At 53.8% G+C, this 25,073-nt stretch overlaps 1 long non-coding RNA gene across 1 annotated transcript; it reads left to right on the top strand.

Moving 5' to 3' along the window:
• Positions 1-6,968: 6,968 nt before the first annotated feature.
• Positions 6,969-22,157, top strand: LOC122709532. Its single transcript, XR_006345548.1, has 3 exons — positions 6,969-7,076; positions 13,879-14,006; positions 21,675-22,157. It is a non-coding gene; the product is annotated as an uncharacterized LOC122709532 (long non-coding RNA).
• The last annotated feature ends 2,916 nt before the right edge of the window (positions 22,158-25,073 follow it).

Genomic DNA, 25,073 nt, shown 5'->3' with positions numbered 1-25,073 from the left:
AAGAGATGTGGAATGCATCAGGCATTAGAAGGGACTTTTGCCAATTTTCGCCCAATCATTCTGTTTCACAGGTGAGCAAACTAAGGCCCAGAGAGTGGGCATCCCCTCAAGGTCACAGAGCCTGTCGTGGACAGGCCCAGGACTGTCCAGGACTCTGAGTTCCTGGGCTGTGTTCTCTCCATTGCACCAAGTGGCTTCTTTACAGCCATCGTTGTTTACCTAAAGCAGTGTAAAATTCCTTCTTTCCCTACCTGTTCCTGTGGAAAGGAGAGGGAGGTCCTTGCCCAGAATTTACTGAAGGCTCCCAACCACTTAAGTACCCTAACCCTGGCAGGCCTTCCCTACACCTGGCTGCCCACATCTGCAATACCCCACCTTCATCAGCAAAGATCTATCCACACTCCCCAAGTGTGGAACTCTGGGGCTCCAAGTTTGAGGGGCCTAAAAGTAGTGGAGGGTCTCTCACCCACAATTCCCTCCCCAGACCTCAGGGTCTCTCAGCAAGAAGACCAGACCTGGAGACCAGCCAGGAACAGAAGGGCCCCTTATTCATCCTGCAAGTGCTTGCGGACCTGCCTTGGTGTCCTAAGCTCTGTGCTAGGCTTTGGTGATCCAGTCACTATCTGTCCCCTCCCCATCCTGAATCATCCTATTAATAACTTGTGATACCATTAGCTTTTGCTGTCACTGGCACTGACAACTCAGAAGCCCCCGAGAGCTGTCTGCAAAGACACAATAAATGTGAACTCTTAATTAACACCTTCCTTAACTAAATAAATTAATTTTATGCGGTCGTGATGTCAGGGATATGACTTGCTGATGACTGAGGTGACTTGGACAGCCTTGGCAAGGCCTGCAGGGCAGTCACAACTTGTTAATCTCTGCAGGGCACCAGTGGGCAGCGGGGCCATGGATGTGAGTGCCTTGCCATGGTATCCCGTGTAGGGAACAAAGGACAAGGCAGCAGTCATGCAGGTAGGAAGTCGGAGACTTTTCCTGCTTTGCCTCTTTGCCTCTACCTCCTGAATGGCCTTGGGCAAACTTCTTAGTTTCTCTGGGCCTTTATTTTCCTCATCTGTAAAATGGGCATCATCTCTTGTCATGTCTGTTTCTCAGGAGTGTGAACTATGCTGGAAAGGAAGGAGTTTTATAAACTGTGATGTGCTGTGCACATGTGGAAATCATGATGCCCTCCCTGCAGCTGCTGGACAATCAGTGCTAGTGGGGCACTTCCGGTGACAGGAATAACTGGTCCTGGATCCCTGGGCAGCCTCAAGTTTCCCTCAGGACACCTCGAGGACAAGGCGGACACCTCTGAGGCTAATGCCCTCAGCAAGCCTCCAGTACCCAACCAGTCACCTGACTGCTGCTTAGAGTGAGTGAGGCCAGGCCAGCAGAGCCGCTCCCAGTGGCTCTCATCAGAGAAAATCTGCTGTGACCCCAGGCTGACCCCTGCCACAACCTGCGGGAGCATCTGATCCAGCCTTGGGCTGGAGTCTTAAATTCAGCCCCAGGCCCTGACCTCTGCTCTGACTCTGTCTGAGAACTGAGCCCAGCCCTGCCCAGGCCCTGACCGAGTTCTTCACTGAGGCTCCAACGTGAACCCCCAGCCATTGCTGGAGTCAGCCCCTGACTCCATGCCCTAACCGAGCCCCCAGGCCAGCCCACTTTGGCACCGCTCAGCCCGGCAGCCCACGTGCTGGCCCTGTGCCAGGCCTGGGATTCGCTCCTCCCCAACGGCTCAGTCACTGCTGGGCTCTAACCTGCGTCAGCCTCGCCCTGGGGGAGGGAGAGGCCCCCCACTGCCCCTGTGGTTCACGCTACAGGCACCTTCTATAAAAGGCAACGCCCTCTTGCCCACTCTATCCCCCCAGCACTTACATGTCATCGGCCACCCTCCCCAGTTACCATTCCCAGGGATCTGAGCACAGAGACATCAAGCAATTCACCTAGGGCCGCACAGCATAGCCATAACCGAGCAAGGACTGAGATGGTCACCCAGAGGTTTCCCTCTGAGAGGGAGGAAGAGCACACTGTTCCTCACTTTCCGGAGCTGGGGGATCCAGAGTTCTAATTCATTCATTCAGCCATTCATTCATTCCAAAATATTTACCGAGTACGCACCACACCCCAGGCACACTGTGGGGGAGAGGAGTCAGAATGGACGTGGCCTTTCTCTCATGGGGCTCACAGGCTGGGCAAAGACCCCTGGGATCGCACCAAAGTTATCACATTTGCTGCCTCACTTATGCACCCACCCAACCACCCCCGACACACACACCCCCCAGGCTGGCAGAGTGAGGACGCACCTTGACAGGAGCATGCGGGGCTGACCTCAGGGAGCCCCTCCAGCCACCTAATGGGCACAGGGTCTGGGAGAGGATGTCTCTGTCCATCTGTGATGCTACCAGGATGAAACCCTTGTTGGAGGCTGTGGGAACACAGAGTACTGTATTAGTAATCAGGTCCACGCAGAGGGGATGAGCAATGATGTCCTGTCCCCAAGTACAAGGGCTGACCCACACTGGCCCTACCCAGAGCCTGTATCTCTAAGGCCATGAAGGAATAGCTGTGAGCAGAAGCTGGGCTCGAGCTGCAGAAAAACTGCCCAAAGCCCCTCCCACCCATGGGATGTCAGAGAGGTTGAGGCCAGGTGCTCAGGGCTTGGCATGCCTGACTTGTAATATCGATGGATTGAAGAGCCTCACTGTTTTGGTTTCTTGGCATCGTGGAATGCTTGAGTTCAGGTCCCCTTTTCGCATGTCCCCCTCAGTCCAGCTCTCCTGACTTCCTGGAAGCCTCCTCAAACATGCAGTAGTTCCTGGAATGCAGTAGATCCAAGCTGGAGTCCTGGTTGTTTGTGAGAGCCATGTGACCTTGGATGAGTCACCTAACCTCAGGCACATCGTGTCCCTGTGTAGGAGACGGGGCCAACAGTGCCCTTCTCACAAGGCTGTGCCAACATTAGATACTGTCACTGTGCTGGGCTCGGGGCTGGGACACGGTGGCTGCCCAGCCATTGAAATGTGCCTACTAAGTTGGGACATACCTCCTTGGGGAACAATACCATGCCTGCATAGACTGACCCTACATGGCTTCTGGTGGACCCTTCACCAGCAACCATCACTAGGGTCTGGCCTGAGTTAAGGCTTCTCTGTTCCTTCTCCTGGGCCTCCACATTTTGGACTCCTGAACTGTTGGTCTAATTTGTTGACTTCCTAATGGTGGAATTATAGACATCAGGGCATCTCAGTAAGATGGGGATTTGAGTGAAAGGGCTTCTTAATACCCCTCCAATCATACCCTATGAGCTACCATGCTCCCCTTCAGGGTAAGACTTTTCCTACACAGAACCTTCGGCCTGCTTTGGAACTCAAAGCCTGCTCTTCAACAGGGGGCTTAACCAAAGTAGCTGGGACATCTGTGGCTTTAAAGATAACTCCTGAGCCCAGAGAAGGGAGGAGAGGAGGGATTGATTTTTGGGCCTTCCTGGTGACTGGGATCTGAAATCAATCTGGCAATTAACAAGCCAGGTGTGAAGTGGCTGCTGGATTCCAGGCTCTCCCACATCTCCCGGCTCACTCCCTTCCTGCCTTGGCCCCCTGCTTCTCGGAGCCCTGGCGACAGCTCCTGAGGAGTCCAGCTGCTTGTACCTCTTTCAGGGCCTTGTCACCTATGCAGGGCCACGGGAGGAGGCTGGGCCAGCAGGGCTGGGGAGGGAGCAGAAGGACCCTCCCCATGCCCACAGCGCAGCGTTGGGAGCAGCCTGGGCTTCTGGGCATCACCCTGGCCCAGTGAAGGACAGCCTCTAAGGGCCCTTTCGAGTCCCACCCCCTCAATCTCCACGTCTAGATAGGGAAGAGGATGCAGCAGGTGCTTCCAGGGACACCGGGCTTCCTGAGGGCCAGTGCAGTGTGAGCAGATAGCCATCCTTCATTCTCCTCCTGCTCTGCCTACTGAGCCTGGGGGACTCTAGCATTGAGATGATTTAGCTCAGCATCCCCCAACCACCTCCACTCCAGCCCTCCCCTACCTGGAGGAGGGAGTGGCTCAGGGGATTGCCTAAAGGGAAAAGGGATGGGACTTCAGGGAAGTGGGACTGTCCCAGGATAGCCATGGCACTGTCTTAGGAAAGCTCAGGGATTCTGTTTTCCTTCTGCCCCTCTCCTGCACTGTGTGACCTTGGATGATGCTCGTCCCCTCTCTGACAGGCCCTCCAGGCCTGTCAATTCTTAATTAGCTCCCTCTCCTGGGCCCTGATCCTAGAGTTCAGCCACCTTCTGGCAGAGGCCAATGGCAGGAGCTATGGGGCCCTGCCCTGGGAAGAGGCAGGAAGGGCACCTTCCTCTTCCTCAGGAACCCAGTAGTTCTGGTTTGAGCTAGATTATCCAATTCCTCCTTCCTTACTTCCTCCCTGCTTTCTCCTCCTCCACCCTTTTCTCCCTCCATGTTCCCACCCAGTGAAGGATAAAATCCTTCTAATGCAGCTAACCATGCACTTTGCCAGATGCATACAGGTGGTCAGACTGAATTGATCCATCCATCTATCCAGTCAGCCAGCCACCCCCTCTCCCCTCTCTGCCTCCACCTCCATCTATCCAGCTATCCATTCAGCACAACCTCTGCCCTGGGTGCCAGACTAGGGGCCGGGCAGACCAGAGAGAATCCAGCAGAGCCTCTATCTCCAGGGAGCCACTGCCCTGCGACCAACTGGCTTGGGACAGAGTAGGGTAGGCAAGGTCCCAAGCCACCAAAGCACCAGCATCTACTCTTCCCAAAGAGGCAAGGGTGAAGGCAAGCAGTGACCCAGAGTGACTCAGGCAGCCCGTACACCCACCATGCAAGAGGCCAAATAGAAGGACCCTTGGAGGTCATTCAGGACAAGCCCCTCTTGGCCAGGGTAAAATAGCATATCAAGTGAAGAGATAGCATGAGCAGAGGTTGGGATAGGAGGTCTGTCAGTGCGTGGTGCCTGAGGGCAGGCAGGGGACAGAATGATGTGGAGCCTTGCCTGTGTGGGCAGGAGGTGGTTGCCCCTGTTGCTGTCTCATACCTCCCATTGCCAGCTCCTCTCTACCTTGCATGGCATGTAGGAATCACCCCAGTCCCCCTGATCTGTACCTCGTACTTGCTCTCCAGGAGGCCCCTCTCTCTGCCCAGTTGGCTAGAGGCTGACAGATGCATTCACCATCTCAATTACATCTTCATTGCCCAAATTCCTTTCCCTCATTTTTTAGCTAAAAGACAGTTTTTAAAAATGAGTCCCTGATCTCAGTCCTTTCCAGCCTCGTTAATTTCGTGCCCCACCTCATTTGTTCGGGGGACCTACTTTCCCCTCGCCCGCGACCGCCTTCCTCCTGCCAGCTATATTGGGATCTCTGCTCCGTCCTCAGTAACCTTGTGTGCTGCTTAGAGTTCTGCGGGTGTTTTCTGCTGCCAAGGAACTCTGGACTGAAGGAACCGCAGAGGTCATCTGTTCGCATCCAACCCCCTCCTCATGCCAGAAACTGGGACCCCTTTCCTGCACCCCCTGCCCAAGGTTACCCCATTCCAACTGTATTCTTCCTTACCATCCACCAGACAGCCTGTGCCGGTGCAGAGCAGTTCTACTGGGGCCCAAGTTCTTCCAGAAACGTGGAATGGACCTGACAGTCCTTCATATTTCCCTAGCTCACTCTGTTTTGTCCAAGTCAAGTTTCCCAGATGATCCCATCAGCCCCCAAGAGCAGAGATCATGTCATGCAGTTCTTGGGTGTCCCTTGGATCCCTTGTTCTTTGGGTAGACATCCTTGTTCTTGGATGTCTTACATATCCAAGGTATGACAAAGAGACATCCTTTGCCCCGTTACCGCCAGCAACAGGACTCACACCTGTCCTTGTGCCTCCAGCAGACACTAGGGGACACTACTGACCTAGAGACTTCCTCATTGGAGCTGAAAATTGCCTCTTGACCCTCCCCAGCTCTGAAGCTAGCTCTGCCTTCAGGAGTTACCCTGGGCAAGTAGAATTCCTCTTGCTTGAACAGACAGACTTTCAGACATTTGAGAGCAATGATCATGTTCTCCCTAACTCCAAGTCTAGAACTTCTTTAGCACCCAGCCCCTAGCTCAGTGTTTGTGGCCCAGGCACCACCACTTTCTTTCCTGGAGACATACAGCAGTTGTTTATGCCCGTCCAAGGGTGAAGGCCCTGGGGCTGTGGTCTGGGCAGAGCAGGACAGATGTCACCTGTTAATTCAGCATGAGCTTGTCCTAGAGCTTTGGAAGCTACTATTGGCTCCTGTGCCCTCTCCTGCCTCTTGCAGGAGAGCCAGGGGCTGAGAAGCATTCCCCACTATCCATCTCAGGGGTACATAGCAGGCTGGGCTCAGGGCCCTCTCTCCCCCATGAACCCACAAAGTAGTCTATGGCTGCTGTCTGCACACTTCACTTTCCCCTCACTCCTTACCCCTGCAGTCCGGCCATGCCCACACATCATGGAGCTGCTCTGACCAGGGTCACCACCAGCCTCCCGATGGTCACCCTAGGCCCCTTTACAGCAGCTGACATGGCTGGCCCCCCTCTTTGGTCTGGGGAGGCACAGCCCTGTTCCAGTCCTCCTCCAACTCGCAAGCAACCCTGGTTCCCCTCATCTGCTTGGGCTCCCTCTCCACCCCTTCAGGGCAGACTCTCCACCATCTGTACCCTCAGCCCAACCTTCTCACCCTGTACTTATTCTGACCCATTCCACGGCTGCAACGGCCCTCCAGGCAGGCCAGTCCCCAGTCGACATTTCTAGCATCCCCTGAGCTAGAACTTCCACCGCTCTTTGAAATCGTGCTTCTCCTTCAAGATTGGGCCCTGACTCCCTCTTCCGGGAAGACTGACCTCCATGTCTCCTTGGAGCTGGGATGGCCCGCCCACACCGCCAGATGGCAGTATTTGGACCGGGATGAACGTGGCAGCCTGGGACGGATCACGTGGCCTGGTACCGGTGCTGGCCCAGGGGAGAGGCAACCGCAGACAAGGCTCTTTGGGATGTGGACTGAGGCTGTGGCCAGAACTAGAGCAAGAGTCTAGAGCAAGACAGACGGACAGGTAAGCAGACCAGGAGATGGGGGCGGGGAGGGAGGCAGAGAGACCCCCGAGGGAGAAGCAGCCAGAGCCACTGGCCCCTGGCTCCACCCGGCTTTTCTCCCAGTGGGCCCCTGCATATATGGCCCCTTGGAGGAGCCTCTGGCCTTTGTGAGTCAAGCATTCCGGGGGCCCAGGCAGATGAAAGCCCTTCCTCCCGCAGGCTCCTCCGCAACCTTCATGTGTCACATTTCTAGAGCATCTCGTAGCCTCTCGGGAGAGATCTGGTTTCCTTCCTGGTTTCTGCACAACCTTGGGCCAGTCACCTCCACTCCCCCCACCACGTGTCCTCCTGCATTTTAAAGAAGGCTAAAGCTCAGGGTCAGGGATGTGAGGCTGGGCTCGCCCGGCCGCTTCCAGGAACCAGGTTGTGAGAGGGGAGCAGGGCCCTCTGGCACCCCTGCAGGACCCAGCGCCCGGGACCTAGGCTGGAGGAATCTACTCAGGACTCCTCACCTACAGGCTGTGGGTGACCTGCCTCCCCACCCTGCTGTTTCCCAGAGTCTCTGAGTCCCACCTGTGCTGCAGAGCAAGGCTCTCCCACAGTTCTTCATCCTGAAATGCCATGTCTCTGCTGCTCCATCACTTGCCCTGGGAAGGCAGTGCTAGGGGTGGGGGGTGGCTGTATGTGTGCTTGAGGGTGTGCAAGCACGGGGGGATATGAAGGTGTACGGGGGTGTCTGAAGGTGTGTCTGTGTGGATGAGTGGGGTGTGCCTATGTGGAGGTGGGTGGGTGTACACAGATTCAGGTGCAGAAGCCATGAGGGAATTTGCACATTGCTCAGCATGTGTGTGATGAAGAGCAAGCCTGAGGTCCACCCCCTGGTAATCTGAGCAAGAATTAGGCCTGTGTTCATGTTAAGAATCACCCCCTGCACCCGCTGAAGTGTCAGAGCTATAGATCCCACCATCCGGGCCACACAGTGAATGGCAGGAACAGGGGACTCTCTTCTACCCCCGTGAGGACACTGAGGCTCAGAGAGGGCAGTGGTGTACCCCAGGTCAGTGGTGAGGTCAGCCCAGGGCCTGAGCTTCCCGGTTGCCACTGCCCCATCCTGGGACCATCTGCTCCCACCCTGCCCCCGCCCCACCTCTGCCGGGTGCCAGGCCGCATGGAGGGGCTGAAGTCCAGCCACAGGGAGCTTCAGGGCCCCAGCCCTGCCCTGCTGAGGACTGACCCCTGAACAGCTCTGTTTCCCTGAAGGGGCCCAGGGTCCTCCACACTCTAGGTCTGCCCTCCCGCTGTGAAGAGCAGCCTTGAGCAGGGGGAGGCTCCTGCCTCAGCCCTCACCAGTCTCCACCCTCTCCACCTCCACCATGCAGGGAGCAGGGAAGCTGGGGCAGGAAGAAGCAGGTGAGGCTGGGCTGCAGACAGCCTGACAGCAGCTGGGGCAGGTTACACCAGGGAAACCAGTGGAGGGCAGGTCCCTCCTTCCTCTGCCCAGCTGCCAGAGAAAGAGGAAGGGAAAGAGACTTTCCTAGTTTTAGCACTGAGTCCCACAACCCTGGAAACTCCTTAGTCTTGAGCAAACCAAGTTGGTCACCTCACTCTAGCTTCCTGGCAGACCCTTCCAGTGGCTTCCATGTATGCCAGGGCCAGGCTAGAATCAAAGAGGATGAGAAAGAGTCTTAGAGGCCATCCAGCTTAATTGCCTCACCCCAGCTCATTCTCACAGCCTCTGCTTGAATGCCCCCAGCTCTGGGGAGCTCACCACCACACCAGGCAGCTTGTTAGTTACAGCGCATCTCTGATGTGCTGGATTAAACAGAGGGGCACTGGCTGGAGAAGACATGGCCCAGATGCCCCTGGGAGAGGGCATGAGCACGGTCTTAAGTGTCTGAAGGTTGGTGACCTAAAAGAAGGGGCAGGCATGTATGTTCCCGGTGCTTTAGAGGATGGGGTTGAGGCAGGGAAAGGGCAGGTGGAGAAATAGCCTCAGAAATGCCTCTGTCAGCCTGCCATCCAAAGAACTTCCTAGCACCCTGCCAGGCTTCACCTGCCAGCCTGTCACATTCCCGCCTGAGCCCTAGACAGAGGCAGCCTTCTGCCTCTTGCCCTGCATTCCTGGTCTCCTCTGGGCCGCCATAAACCTGTCTTGTACAAGTCGATGGAAGGCCTGGCTGTTGGCCACAAAAGCCTTCCTGGGTCTCCTCTCTGGTCGTGTGTGGCTCCTGGAGAAAGCAGGAGGGGGTAAAATGCTGGCATTCGGCTGCTCCGTAAATCTATCGAAGATTTTTTTTATCACTTCCCGACATTCCTCTGTAAAAGCCACTCAGCTGCATTTACAAATTATAGAATTCATTTGATGTCAGGGACCTGGCTAATGGCCTGAGTAAATCCAGCAGGAACAGATGGGAGTTTACAGCTCAGCTCCTGTCTGGAGGTGCAACCTTAGCGACCAAGTCCCCATGTTTTAGTCTCTGCCTCTCTGTCTATAAAATGGGGATGAGTGGGGCTTTGAGGATTAGTGAAGTCACAGACCCACATGCCCAGCTGAAGACCTGGCAGAGTAAGCCCTTAGTAAATGATGGTGGCGATGACATGTATTGGAGCCTGTTTGGAGCCAACAGTTGGGAAAGGACAGGTACTGAACCCCAGGCCTGGGGTTCCCAGCCTCCAACCTGTACGTCTTTGCCAGGCAGGCCCTCCTGTGTCTCAGGGCACCCTCTGGAAGCAGCAGGTCTTACGCATATAGAGGGATTATCATCTTCCTCCTTTTCCCCTCCCCCTCTTCTTCCTCCTGTTCTCACACATCGAGTGTTAAATCCACCCTCCCCCATGTAGAATCCTTGAGCCTTCCCATACCAGGACTGTTCCAGCCCTTAGAAGTTCAGACTCTGTGTGAACTGATTGGTTGAGGTTCCCTGGATCCTCGGTCAAGAGGGATTCTGAGGTTGATTCCAGTTGATTAGTGGTGCCGGCCTGCCCCTTGGAGAGTGTGGGGTAGTCCCAAGAATAGCCTCGTGCTTTGCCATCCTTTCAATCCAACCCCCTCATCTTGTAGATAAAGTGTATATTCAAGAAGGGGGAGACTTAGGACTGAGAAGTCAAGAAAAGAGGGCCTAATATGTCTTGAGCACCCAACGTGTGTTACACACACATCCACACACTACCTCACTGGACCCTCCCAACAACCCAAACTGTTTGACAAAAGCCCTGAGATTAGAGCAGTCACCAAGCAAGCTTGTGGCATCACGGCTTCCAGGAGCCATCGCGCCAGACCCCAGGGTCTCAAACAGACCACCAAGACCCTTGGAGCAGAGAGGGCTGGGGGTGCGGGGTGCAGATGGAATGGTGCCGCAGGAAGCTGCAGGGACTCACAGGGAGGGAATGAATCATCTTGGGCTAGAAGCTTCTCGGGCAGGAGTCTTTTCTTTGTATTTTGAGAGGTAAAACAGAGGAAATTATTGATAGTACTGGAAATGCCTATTGTTCTCTGATTTAAGCAATGCCAGAAATTTTCCTAAGATCTTTCACATCTGTGACATGGTTTGAGCTGCCGGATGGCACTGGAAAAGCAGACAGGTGGCTCACTCCCATTTCATAAAGGTAGAAAGAGAGGTTCAGGGAGGTGGTTTGACCCCACATCCCTAGCTCCTGGCCAAGCACATGCTGCCATCTGCCTCCTCCCTCTGGCTGGGAAAGCCCACCTGCCCATGAGCTGCCAGGGACATTTTCCCATACTTCTTAGCTTAGATTCTGCAGCAAGGGGGTGACTGTCTTGCCCCCTTTCCACTCTTCTCCTCCTCATCACTTTTCATCCTGACCTACTCTGTGCCGGCATTGTACCAACAGGGTTACACACACAGCATCTCACTTAATCCCAAAAGAGTCACGTAAAAGGGTGGGGGTGGGGGGAGGTGCCCTCATTAGCCCCATTATACAGATGAGGAAACTGAGCCCAGAGTACTTGAGACTTCAACGCCAAGATTGTGACTGCAAAGTTTTCTCTTTCAGGTACAAACCTCTGCTGCCTTTGGCTTTACTGCCCCCACCCAATATCAAGTGAAAGGAGCTTTGGCGAAATCTTGGCACAGAAGCACCCACAGGGCAGAGAAAGTCCTCGCTCAGTTTCCTCAGCTGAAAATGGGGGTGATGATAAAAGCATCTCCCTCCTTTGGTCACTGAACAAAATGAGATCAGGGATATGAAACCAAGCCTGATGCAAATAAGGAGCTTTATTATTTTATCAGCCTTGCTGCCGCTGCTTCTGCTGTGTTGATATAACAAGACAAACAGGTCTTGAGAACCTCAAGCGTGCTGTATCCAAGGCAAGCACCGAGGTGGGCTGGGCTGCCGCTGAGAGAATATGGGAGAATTAGGGCTCAGGAGAGGCAGAAAGATAAAGGACTGTTGAGGTTTTCCATTTTTAGCCACGATTTTGTAGGAGTGAAGCACACAAGTGTGGCTCCAAGCCAGGACCAGACCAGGGATGAATTCCAAGCATCCCTGGGCAGCCCAAAGTGGCCCTGCCTTCCAGCGGTGACCAGCCCAGCCCCCATCAGGACCCCATCTCCCTGCACTGTCATCCTTGGTTTGTGAACCCAGCGAATCCTCAAGCTTCTATCAAGCTCCTTTGAGGCTCTTCCTTCTGAGCAGGCATGGTGCCAGGGAAGGCCCGCAATAGAGCAAAAGACCAGGTCCAATCCTAGCTGGGCTGAGTTTCAGCCAGCTCCCTCACTTCCCATCAAGGACCCAGCATACGGTGGACCTACTGTAAAGACTCTGTGAACATGTGCATGCATGAATGAATGGGTGAATGAATGAATGAAGCACCCTAGCCTCTCTGTTCCTTTATCTGTAAAATGGGACAGTAACAATTACACTGCAAGGCTGTTGCAAAGTCCAGAAATGCTACACGTATAACACTTCCCACAGGGGGCTTGCTGAGTGCCCAATAAGCAGGAGCTATCATTATAAGGAGAGACCTTTGCCTTTCCAGCAATCACGAGCTAATTGCCTCTCCGTGATCAGCCTTCACCCTCAACTTTCGGATGAACCACAGGTCAGCCCACAGCCCCTGAAACTCAATCACTGTCTGATAAAATGCTGGGGCTTCATGCACACACACACACACACACACACACACACACACAGTTGGGAGCAGATGTTACAGAAAACCAAGATGGCCTGGATTTGACTGCATACATTTCTGCATACATTCCTGAGTTTTGTTTCAGAAAATGAAGTCATCATGTGTGACACAAATCAATATAAATATAAATGTCTACCGGCCTGGCCAGCCTGCAATGTGGAGGAGGTCACAGTAGTGTCGGCCCCCAGATCGTGCCAGCTCATTGTCTTCATCTACAGTTCCCACTCCAACCCAGGAAAGGCTGAGGAGGCTGGGAAGAGAAGGGGGCTTTCCCATGTGCCTGAGCCCCTGCCACACCTGTGGCCCCAGGAGAAGAGAGCCAGGCTGACAGATCTGATCCCTTGTGGGGCCAGCCTGGCTGGTTGTCAGCATCACAAAGACCCTCAGTGTTCTGGGCAGAAGTGGACCAAGAATGCTTCTGTTCTGGGCCATGCTGCAATACCAGGGACCTGAAGCAACCCCTCTTGGGAACTCCACATCTCCAAATCCCTCCCCTCAACTCGTCTTCTCCTTTGGCAGACTTTTGCCAGGCAGAGGGGCCCAGCCATGAGCCAACAGCTACAGTCCCGCCCTGTGGGGCTGACAGCCCCCAAAGGGAGCCTGTCCCACCAAGTCACTGCACAAATCAACTCCAGGGCTGCTCGGGACTCGGGCCTTGCACACTGTGAGAGGGGCTGACCACGGACCTGGCTTCATCTGGGCAGTGTGGCATGAGATGGGTGGATGATCCCAGGTGATGTGGGGGTGAAGATGTGTGGGAACAGCCCATGCAAAAGCCTGGAAGTGGAAGAGAATGGAAGTAAAGTCATGTGCTGGGGGTTAGGCCGCATCTCACCCCAGGCTCCCAGCTCCCAGGTCCCCTTGCTCCATCTCGGTCCACCATATCCGCACATGAAATTTCTTCTTCACATACACACTTTTGCAGACCAACTCATGCCAATGGTACCTGCGACTGCTCCCAGCCCCAGCAAGTGCAGGGCAATTCCAAGTCCCAGGGTAGACCCACCTGGAAGCTCTACATGAGACTTCCTGGGCTCCCATCTGCCCCCATGCACACAGCCACCACAACATTGCACAAAGTAACATCTCCAAAGCTGTGACACTTGTGGTGTGACTAACAACTCACTACACCTGGCAATGGCCAAGGGCTAGAGTGGGAAGCATCTGTCAAAAGCTGAGTCTCAGCACCTCATAGTTCACCCTCAAAAGAGATGAAACAGGCACTAGGGGCCTAAGGGTTAGAGCGTGAGGGCCAGAGCAGGTTATGCTCCAGACCCAAGTTCTTTGTAGCCTACCCGAGTCCTCATGACCATCTCCTCCAGGAAGTCCACCCTCCTCTCTCCATGCCCCCGACTGCCTTGTTCCCGTTAGAGGCTGAACCAGGGACTTAATTCATCCTCAAGGGCCTGGGGACCTGGATTGAGACCACCCTGCCCCTGAAGAAGCTGGCCCAGGGGAGAGTCACTGTGAGCAGTTCAAGATGAGTTCAAGGTCACTACCTCCAGTAAGAAGTCCTGTCTCTCACTGGAAAAGAAAGTCTTGCTTCTCCAGTTTCAAAGACAGAGACAGAGAGAGATGGGGTAAAGGGGACCGGGAGGCAAAGAGTCGAAGAGAGGGAGAGAGAAATAAATGTGGTGTCATCACTCACTACTTGTCTGTGTCCCTAAAAGGCATCTCATCTGTCTTGCCCGGCTGAGCACCCAGAACAGACAATGACCCAGAGCAGGACCAGTGGATGTTTGTTAAGTGAAGGAAGGAGAAGAGTCATCAAGCAAAGAAGGAAGAGTAAGAGGAAAAGGTGAGCTGCAGGTCGAGAGAGGAGCTAAGTCTGTCTCTCGGTCTCTTACTTTCCTTTGTATTTTGCTGGTGAGGGTAGAGGGTGATGAGTGACAGGCCTGGCCTTTCTCACCCAGGACATCAGCGGAAACCCAATGCTAAATTCCTTTCTCTCCCGCTTCCCACCCACCCAGGCTACCCCAGCACCCACAACTCCAGCCAGACCTCTGTCCAGCCAGAGGGCCACACCCCCTTGCTCCTCCCCCAGCCAGGGCAGCAGAGGGTCCCTGAGGGACCGAGAAGGCCAGGGCAGCGTGTGGCCCAGTCCTCTGGGTGGCTCCACACCGCCATGTGCAGAAAAAAAGAAAGCAACCATGTGTGCATGTATGACTTATGGTTTTAATCTTCCTGATAGAAGGCCTTTAAAGATTATTTCAGGGATGAAAAAAATAATCCTGGGTAATGAATCACAGCCTTAAGAAGCTGATAAGCAGCAGGGAAGCTGGCGGGGCCTGAGTTCCTGATTTAATTAAAGTCTTACAGATATTCCCTGAAACAAAATCCACTGTAGCCATCAAGGTGATAAAAAGACTGCAGGTTCCTTTAAACTAACTCACCTGCCTCGTGAATCTTCTTCCCTGTGAAGAGTGTGGCTGAGGGCAGGTCTTCAGGCCCCAGGCTGTGTTACTGCAGTTGGCCCAGCCTAGGGCCTGCTGGGGACCCTGCGGGGACAGAAGGTGCCTCACAGTGCCTGAGAGCTAGAGCAGATCAGAGCCTGGAGGACACAGGGCAATACACTCAGATGAGGAGCAGGACATTGTGTGGCCTTGAGTCACTCACTACACCTCTCTGGGACTCAGTTTTCACATCTATCATCATGGGAGTGGGATCGTGGGAGCAGGAGATGAGGTCAGCTGGTCTCCAGGAGGCATCCTTGAGCTGGCCTTCTGAGTCCTGAGCCCCCTGTACCCCAGGGAGGCAAGGAAAGGCAGGTGCTGTCTCCACATGAAGGCCCACCCTCTGGACCTGCCCACAGAGTGGCCCTCCCTCAACCCTTGCTTCCCCTTTCCCTTCCCTGCTCTTCCTAGTCCCACTCACGTGCATGACTACCTGTAAAGGTACAATTGTCAACACTCTAAGCCACTCCGGCCCTCTGAATATCCCAGTCCAGTGATGGGGAAAGTGGAGTGTGTGTGTCCAGCCAGAATGGTGAGCACAACTCTCAGAGCAGGCAGAAGTCATGTATTCCATGTGGTTCCACCACCAGGCTCTGCCAAGGCTCCAGAGAGACTGGATAGGCTGGAACTAGAAAGACAGAAATAGAGTCCATGAGAATGTGAGGACAGTGGCCCATGGTCTCTATGCTCCCAGAGCCTAGCCAGTCCTCACGGAGTGACTCAGACAGGTGGGTGGATTGATGGATGGATGGATGGGGGGATGGATGGATGGATGGATGGATGGAGGGAGGGATGGATTGTTGTTCAGTCGCTCAGTCATGTCTGACTCTGTGACCCCATGGACTGCAGAACACCAGGCTTTCCTGTCCTTCACTATCTCCCAGAGTTTGCTCAAACTCATGTCCACTGAGTCGATGATGTCATCCAACCATCTCATCCTCTGTCATCCCCTTCTGTTCCTGCCTTCAATCTTCCCCATCATCAGGGTCTTTTCTGATGAGTCAGCTCTTTGCATCAGGTGGCCACAGTATTAGAATTTCAGCTTCAGCATCAGTCACTCCAATGAACATTTAGGGTTGGTTTCCTTTAGGATTGACTGGTTTGATCTCCTTGCAGTCCAAGAGACTCTCAAGAGTCTTCTCCAGCACCACAGTTCAAAAGCATCAATTCTTTGGCTTTCTTTATGGTCCAACTTTCACATCCGTAAGTGACTACTGGGAAAAAACATAGCTTTGAGTAGACAGACCTTTGTTGGCAAAGTGATGTCTCTGCTTTTTAATATGCTGTCAAGGAGCAAGCATCTTTTAATTTTGTGACTGCAGTAACCATCCACTGTAATTTTAGAACCCAAGAAAATAAAATCTGCCACTGTTTCCACTTTTTCCCATGAATGAATAGATGGATAGACGAACAGGCATCCAGGGGAAGTGACTGAACTGAAGCTGGTCTACCCACCCTGTGCCAACTCCCTTTCTGACAGCCCTCAGCCCCAGCAACCTGAGCCCACGCCCTGTGCTCAGAGCAGGTATGTGAGTGATTGGCCTTGTCCCTCATGATGGCCAGTGCTTCAGAGTCAGAGTTGCCAGATAAATTTGAATTTCAGATTAATGATGAATAACATTTAGTATAGTTATATCCCAAATATTGTATTTATTTGCTACATCTGGCAACCCTACACAAATTGTCCCCTGGCACAGGCCTGCCCCAGAGAGAGGCCCCCATATCAGGCACGTGGACCGGGAGTTTCTCATTCAGGCCTCCCCTCTGTGCCCCAAGGCCCTGGTGGGTGGGTAAGGAGAGATGGTTCCACCTACAAAGTGCAGACTGGATTAGGCAGCTCTGAGACTGACCATCTCAGGGGAAAAGTCTTGGCCCGCGCTTGGGGCTGCAGATGGGGGTCCTGGGGGCTGGCTGCCACCTAGTGACCAGTGTCAGAATTGCAGGCCATGGTGCCCAGAGACGATGAGGCAGATCACTGCTCACGTGATACGGTCTCCTTACACTAGTTTAGGATTACTACCCACCTGACAGAAAAGGAAACTGAAGCCTAAGGTTACCCCAATACCTAAACCCATGCTCAGATCCCAGAATGGACATAACCTGGTCCTCACCTCCAGGCCCCCTTCTCTCCTATTCATAGCCACTAAGTAGTCCCCAAGGCCTGCCCTTCATGTCTGTCTGCTCATCAACTTTCGATGGTTCCCCACGGAATAAAGCAGCCCTTCTCTATGCTGACTCTCAGGGTAGCCCAAACCTCATTTCCTGGACTTTTTTCTCTGCCTTTCCAAACCCTCCTCTGCTCTGCTCCCTCCCAGCCCTCCTCTCCCTCTTGCCCACCAAGCCCCTAGAGCTCAGAAGTCATTGTGCCCCCTTCCCTTCAAATATAAGACTGTGTTTTCTTGGAGGAATAGAGGAAAGGAGAGGTGAAAGGAAAGAAGACTTGGGGAGAGGGGAGCACGGGGAGGAAGGAGGAGCGGGCCCAGAGGTGGAGGTGCCTGCTGCCAAGAGTGGAGAGTCAGGCAAGAAAAAGAAGTTGCTGGCCTTCAGGCCTTTGGAGGTGGTCAGCGTTTTATACAGAGGGCCACCAGGAGCCCGTCTTCTGGAGGAACTGGAGGTAAAGATAGGCAGGCCCATCCTTCAGGACCTTGAACCCCTTCATAGAGGATTCCCCACCCATTCCTAACTCTGGCCAAACAGGCACAATGATGGGTGAATGAGAACAGAAACACTAGGTGAGGCTGGTGATTTCGGAGCAAAATTCCCACCATAAACACAGGGCTCAGAGAGCCTGCCTGTCCACAGACCCCAGATGCCACCCTGCCCTGCACAATTGTAAGTGTGGAGACCCCTGGCCAGCCCCAGCCAGCCCAGACAACATGGGAGAAGGACCTTGTTGTGACCTTGATAGCAGTGCTGGCCTTACCAGAGGCAACGGATGGATGGAAGGACCTCAGCCAGGAATGGGCCTGTCTCTCACATGGCCTGGAGTGTTTTGAGGCCCACCCATCCCGGGAAGTGACCTGGGGTTGCCAAAAGGGCACCAGTGAGTGAGGGAGCAGTTTTCCAGGAATTGAAAAGGAAGAAAGGCATTGTGAGGAATCAGGGACAGCTTCCTGGAGGAGGGGATGAGGAGAGAGTCTGGCACATAGAGGGAGCGGCAGAAGCAAAGCTGGAATGGGTTCAGGAATTGCAAGCTGCAAGGAGGATAGGGGAGGCATCTGTCTGCTGTGCACTGCACCCACCCTCCGGAGGGACTCTGGAACTAGGTATTAAAGGAGGGTCAGAATGAGGGGGCTTGATTGGAGGGAGGGAGGAAGGACAGATGTGCCCATCTGGGGAAGATAGGGAAGAATGGGGAAGAAGGGGAAGATGACTGAGGGGTGTCCCTAACTCGGGGTGTGGGCAGCACTTTGAGGTCAGCACTGGCCTTCTCAGGGGTACTGGGGGCACTGATGCTATTGTCACTGTATCTGTCTGGCATGATATAGTTACATCCATAGGGTGCACATGCTGGAGGAAACTCCCCCAGCAGGCCCAGCAGACCCCCCAGAAAGCAGCCCTTCAGTCTGGGGCAGAAGGGAGGTCACCGGGGGCTGGGAGTGGTGCGGGATACAGTAGCTCTCACCTCAGTGCCCTGGGGAAGCAGTGGAAGATGGACCCAGGGCTAGAGGGAAGTCACGTGGACAGGGGTTCTGAGAGGTGCCACAGAGTCTGGGTTGGTGATCCTCCATCCCCGAAAACCACAGGCGGCCAGGGATGCGTTGGCTGACACAGAGCTGTGCATGAATGCCCCTTGAAGGAGGGGTTCCCGGTGAGGCTGGGAATGGAGTCAAGTCTATTTATTTATTTACTGGTTGCACTAGGTCTTCATTGCTTTGCACGGGCTTTCTCTATTTGTGGTGAGATAGGGTTACTCTTCATTGTGGTACACAGGCTTCTCGTTGTGGTGGCTTCCCTTGTGCGGAGCGCAGGCTCTAGGCACATGGGTTTCAGTAGTTACGACACATGGGCTCAGTTGCCCCACGGCATGTGGGATCCTCCCAGACCAGGGATCTGCCCCCTGCACTGACAGGCAGATTCCTAGCCACTGCACCACCAGGGAAATCCCCAGAGTCATCTTAAATGAGGTCCCCGCCTTCCTTCTGCAGGAAGAGTCAGAACGGGCAGGGAGCCCTTCTCTTGCCTGGCTTCCTCCCCAGAACCCACAGTGGCCCCATTGTCCCTCACCCGGCCAGCCCAGTCTTGCTTGCTCTACACAGGAGCTGGTCGTACCTCCCCTTCCCCCACAGGTCCAGGAGGAGAGGCTGGCTCTGGGCCTCCTGAGCCCCTTTGAGGTTCTCGCTCCCAACAGAGCTCCAAGTTCATTGCTAACCTCTGGTTGTTCTCATTTATAGGAAGGAAAACTGCGGGCCTCTTTCTCACCCCTGAAAAAATAAGAGGGCATCGGGACCAGAGCTCTGAACCCTACTCTTGTCTCCAGGAGAGGAGCAGGGACCCCCCTCGCCCCGCCCAGGTCCTGAAGAGTAGTCTGGAATAAGTTCCCACGGTAGCCCAGAAGCTACAGCTTCTCTTGGAATACATGTGTCAGCCCAGGCTAGCTTAGAACTCACTCCCAGCTTAGCCCAGACCCACCCCTTAACCCAGAATACGCACATCAGCCTGGGTTAGCCCAGAAACAGATGGTTAGCCCAGAGCACTTGGGTTGGCTTGTAATACCGCTTAGCCCAGGACAGCCCAGAATCAGGGGTCAGTTCAGGACATACAAGTTAGCCCAGGTTAGTCCACAACACACAGACTTCCTTGGCACTTGCAGGGTAGATTAAAACAAATTGAATGGTCCAAAAGAATGATTTTTATTTTTAATTCTTAAACCTTTCTTCAAATCATAAAGTGGAGCTGTATGGCTGAGGGGGATGGGACCAGGCAGCGGTATGCTGGTAATGGGAAACTTGGCATTCAGGGAACCACTCTTTCTTGAAGCATTTCCCTGTTTCCATCAATACTCCCGCTGTGGCTAATTTCAGGCCACCAACCCCTAGGCACTGACTGTGGAGTTGAGAAAAGATGTCAGGATGCCAACAATTGTCTCCACAAGCCAGACCATCAGCACCAGCACCACACCTTCCTGCTCAGCACCCCCATCTTCTCTGGGAACCCCCCCAGGATGCTGAGGATCTCCTTGCAGGGACACCCAGGGCCAAGACACAGAGGACACCCTCTGTTTAGGGATTCACTAGGTGACATCAGGCCTCTGAAACCTGAGCAGAACCCAGAAAAATGCCTCCTGGCCCCTGGCAAGCATGGGGCAGGTGGGAAGTGGAGTCAATGGGAAGATCTGGCCTAGAATTTCCCACGTGACATGGGCCAAGTCCCGTCTGCCTTCTGGGTCTCAGTCTCCCTTCCGAACAAAGAAACTGTGGCCTCTAAGAAGCCCCACCCTGACTCTGACTCTGGAAGCCAGTCAAGCTCACCTCTGCCACTTCCCACCTCGCCCCCTCCCCAGGCTGGCACCTGGCCCTCGGCAGCCACTGAGTCACTCTTCCCCAACTCTGAGCACACCTGTCCTCAGCCAGCTCCATCCCAGGGAGAGTCTCCTTTGTCAGAGCTGAGTCCTGACCGAGTGCCCACATAGCAGCCCTGGACCGTGCCCAGCCCTGTCAACGGTGATGCTCCAAGGTGACAGGAGGGGATCCTCACAAGCATCCAAAGGGTTGGAAGGGCCCAACATATGTTTTTATATTTTAATTCCTTTAATTGAAATTATGAAATGTTTTCAACATTCAGAAAAGGACATTTAGCCACCACCTGGGGGCTCCCAGGTAGCCTGGGGGCAGGAGGCTCCCTGGGGGCAGGAGCAGCTTCTCTTTGCCTCTGCATTGTGCTCCTGTCACAGGCTCATCTGACATCTCATCTACCCTATTACCACCCTGTGAGACATAAGCAACGAAAGATTTATTTATTCTCCCCATTTCACAGAAGAGGAAGCTGAAGCATAGAAGATAAGAGATTTACCTGACCACACACAGCATGTTGGCACCAGGTCAGCACTAGACCCAAGTCTGTCCCTGAAACAAATATTCTCTTCCCCATCAGTCCCTTGGCACTCCCTCCTATTCCCCTCCCCTCAGGGCCTCCAGGAGGGGCCATTCATAACCATACTGTATCTGTAAGTGTAAACTGGGACCTTTGCAGGCAAACTGGGCTCTGCCTCTGTCCTATCACTGAAAACCTACCACAAGGGTTGATTGAGAACCAGCCCCGTGCGAGGTGTGGGGCCGCTGTGACACATGAGACACCATCCTGCCCCAGAGGAGCACGAAGAAGCCAGGTACCCCCGGCCTGCTTTAGGGCATCCAATGGGCTGTGAGCTCTGACGCCTACAAAACACAGGGGCTGACCATGGAGCAGGAAGAGCCAGCTTCCCAGAGGTGGTGGAGTTAGCTTTAGCTCTTGAAAGAGCAAGCCCCAGTAAGGCAGAGAAGAGGGGGAGATTCCACCTGGCAGAAGGCACCCCATATTCAAAGGCTCAGTGGTGACAAAGTGAGGGGTTCTAAGAGGATGGGAAAGTGAGTGACAAAGATAGAAAAGCACATTTCCTGTGCATGTATCTAACAGATTAATCAAATCCACTATACATTTTTAAAGGAACAAGAAAAAAATATCTAGATCAAGAAAAAACAGATAAACCAATCTAGAAAACACTAGCAAAAGACTTACACCATGTACTAAAGATGATCTCTGGTTGCACAACAAGCATATGAAAAGTTTTTAACTTCGTCAATCATTAGGGAAATGCAAATCACAGGCACAATGAGATACCATTATTCTCCCACCAAAATGTCTAAAATTAAAAAGGAATGATAACTCCCAAGGTTGACAAGAATGTGGAGCTACCAGAAGGCTCATACATTACTGGTGGGAGTGTTAATTGGTTCAACCACTTGGGAAATTGTTTGGCAGTATTTACTGAGACTAAACACATGTCTGTGTAATGATCTAACTTCCACTCACAGGTATTTACCCAAGAGAATGAAAGCCACCAAGTGACCACAAAGAATGTGCACAAAAATGGTCGTCACAGCTAAAAACTGAAAACAACTCTAACATCCAACTACTGAAGAGAGGAGAATTATTGATGGCACCTTCCTTCAATGAAATACTACACAGCAATGAAAAAGAAGAAATTCCCAATACAGGCAACTGGATGCATGGATCTCACAAACAATGCTGAAAGAAAGGGAGAGAGAATGAGTATATACTATGTGGTCCCATTTAAATAAAGCTCAAGGGTAGGTGAAATTAACTTTGGGGATTAAAGTCTGAATACTGGTTACCTCTGGGGAGATTATTGATTGGAAAGGGGCACAGGTGAACCTGCTGGGCTATTGGAATTGTTCTGTATCTCAATCAATAAGACATTTACATGGTACATACATATGCAGAAAACCACCCAGCTGCACATAGCTGGATGGTGTCACTGAGGCAGTGGACGTGAACTTGGGCAAACTCCAGGAGATGGCAAGGGACAGGGAGGCCTGGTGTACTGCAGTCCATGGGGTCGCAAAGAGTCAGACACGACTGGGCAACTGAACAATAACACACATTTGAGATTTGAGCACTTTGTACGTACTATCTTTATACTGAGAAGTACTCCAATAAAATGCTCTCTTTTAATCCTTCTAGATGCAGGTGGAGAATGGAGTGGAGAGTGCAGAGGAGAACCGGAACAACCATTTGGGAGGCTTTTGTAACACCCTGGGTGAGAGAGAATGAGCAAACCAACAGGAAACAGGTGCCAGGTGTAGGCTCACCCAGTCACTCTGCAAGAGGTCAGAGGAAGTCAGTGGTGTGGGCAGGTGGGGGAGGCTTTTAGGAGGAGAAAGAGGCCAAGTAGGCAGAGGCATAGACTCCTTGGGGCCCTGAAGCATTTCAACACAGCAAGGCATCACGTAGAACAGGCAGCCCTGCTCTCCCATCCCAACACTCTGAGCAGCCCGAGGGGGTGAGCTCCCCACCCCTGGAAGGGTTCAACAAGAAGAGCCAGCCCCGTTTGTTGAGCTCTCTGATGTCCACAGAAGGCCCTGTGCTGAGGGCTTTTCAGGAGCTCTCGCATCAAAGCTATGAAGAAAGCCTTATTCTTCCTATTTTGCAGACGTGCGCTAAGTCTGGGTGTGCTGAGTGGTGGCTCCAGGACCCCAATCTGCTAGCCCTTCCTGTTAATGCACCAGAGGCAGATAACAGCTTTCCAGGGACAACACGGCAGGGATACGGCATGGTGGATCCAGCTGGGCAGAAGAGATCTGGGAGGACAGGGCTTGGGAATCTGTACCTTCTCAGGGCTGCCCAGGATCCCTGGGCATGTCCTGGTTGGGGAATGGGCAGGTTGGATGACCGTGGCAGTAACTCTAAACCTAGGTGTGGAGCAGAAGGAGCCTTGGAAAGTGCCAGGCACTGTCCTCAGCCTTGCAACGGCCCTCCAAGGTAAGAACTCTTCTCCCCATTTTAGAGGTGAGGAGATGGAAGCTCAGGGCCATCAGTCAGGGAATGGCAGAGCTCCCAGCCCTGCAGTCCCCAAGCCTGGCCTCTCACACTTGACTCTATATCTCCCCCGGGTCCTGGGAATTGGAGCATTTGGCCTTGCCCAGTGGACCAGGCAGATGACCAATTCCAAGACACTCAGAGAATGAGCGAGGGAGGAGAGAGGAAGACACAGAGACACAGAGAAGTTGAGAAAGCTATATAGAGAGGCTGAGCAGGCGGGGTGGCAGATGGTGCCAGGGTGGGAGACGGAGCAGATGTTTGTCAGCAGCTGTGAACTCATGAGACAGACACTGCTGACACAGGCTTGTGGGGCAGGTGCCTGCACGTGCTCGCTGCCCACCTTGCTCCAGGTGGCTAGGGCTATAAATGGGGTGAGGGTCAGCAAAGGGCCAGGCTGGACTATCCCTGGGAGGCCCCCACGCAGACAGTGTGACCTTGGGCCTCAGTGTTCTCATCTGGGCAATGGGCCCCAAGGACCCTGCCAGGTCCATCAGACTATGGGCCACCAAAGCCTGTCCATGCATCCAGCCCCAGTCCTGCAAAGAAGCCACTCTGCAGAGCCCCAGCCCCTCACCCAGCCTCCTGGCTCCCTGTGGGAAATGTGGCCAACTTGGCACCACCAACCCAGGGCCTCCATCTTTCTCTCTAAAGTGGGACCAAAGGCTGCCTGCAGCATTTCTGTCCCCTGGAGTCCTTCCTGCTCCCCTGAGACCAACCTTTTCTTCCAGTTCTGGGGAGGAGGGGAGAGTCTTGTAACTGACTGGAAGGGCTGACGTGGCAACAGGGTGGGGAGAGGAAATACATCAACATCATTGTCCCCCCTCTTAAGGCTGGCTGGGCTCAAACCAAGCTCTGCCACTAAGAGCTGTGTGGCCTGAGGCAGATCACTCAGCCTCTCTGAGTTGCTCGTCTCTAAGGTGGGCATGAGGTTGCCTACTTTCCAAAGCTGGAGTGAGGGTTGGCTGACCCTAGAAATGTGAGAATCCCCCAGCTTGGGGCCTAGGACTCCATGGCATAAGAACAGCTCCCCAGGCACAAGAAGAAGGATGACCGAGGAATCAGCAAGGCCTCAGATGCCGCTGCCTTCAGCTTTTACTTACATCTAGAAAGATGGAGGCCCGAAGAGGGCAGCTAGTAGGCAGGCCGCACAGTTCCTCAGGCCAGTGCTCCCTGGCCAGGGAGGGGCGGGGAGTGTGGAGGTCATTTCCAGTCACTCCTGCCTGTTCTGCAGACGCAGCAAATGCCTGCCCCATGATGGCATCTGGAGATGCCAGGCAAGAGTGGGCATGGGGAGCATGCCACAGGCCTCCAAAACTGCAGCTCCGTTTAGAGGACGAAAGGACAGCCTTTCCAGGGCACTGGGCAAGGCATCTGCAGGAGGAGGGGCTGCTGAAGCGGGGCCAGGGCTCCCTCTGCCCGCTGTCCACGGAGGCCCCGTCTCCCTGGCAGAAACTTCGGGCTTGACTAAGCTGTCACTGCCACTTGCAATGGCACTTCTGATAGAGTCCAAAAGAGACAGACGGACAAAGATCACAGGAAGCATAGGTCCCTGGATCAGACTGCCCTGATATCAGCAGCCTCCCCATCTTTAATGCCCGTCAGCCGCCCTACGGGTCCCCGGTCCAGCCCCTGCCCAGCTCACACCATGGAGGGGGACACCGCTTATGGTCCCTGCTTAATTAAATCAATAAACCACCAATGCAAATCTGGCTGAAGGCCAGCTCTTTACGGTGCTCCATGCAGGGGGGGGGGACTGAATTAACAGCTGCAGTAGGAGAACAGAGGCGGTGAGAAAGAGGGAAAGGAGGGAGAGGAGGAAGGCCAGCCTGGGAGGGAGTGTCTGGCCCACAGACCTGCTCTCTGGACCACAT

This window comes from Cervus elaphus, chromosome 15 (genome assembly GCF_910594005.1).
Source record: "Cervus elaphus chromosome 15, mCerEla1.1, whole genome shotgun sequence".
In the NCBI taxonomy this organism is placed as follows: Eukaryota; Metazoa; Chordata; class Mammalia; order Artiodactyla; family Cervidae; genus Cervus; species Cervus elaphus.
Note: the sequence above shows the minus strand (reverse complement) of the source record. Positions and strands in the feature narration are given on the sequence as shown.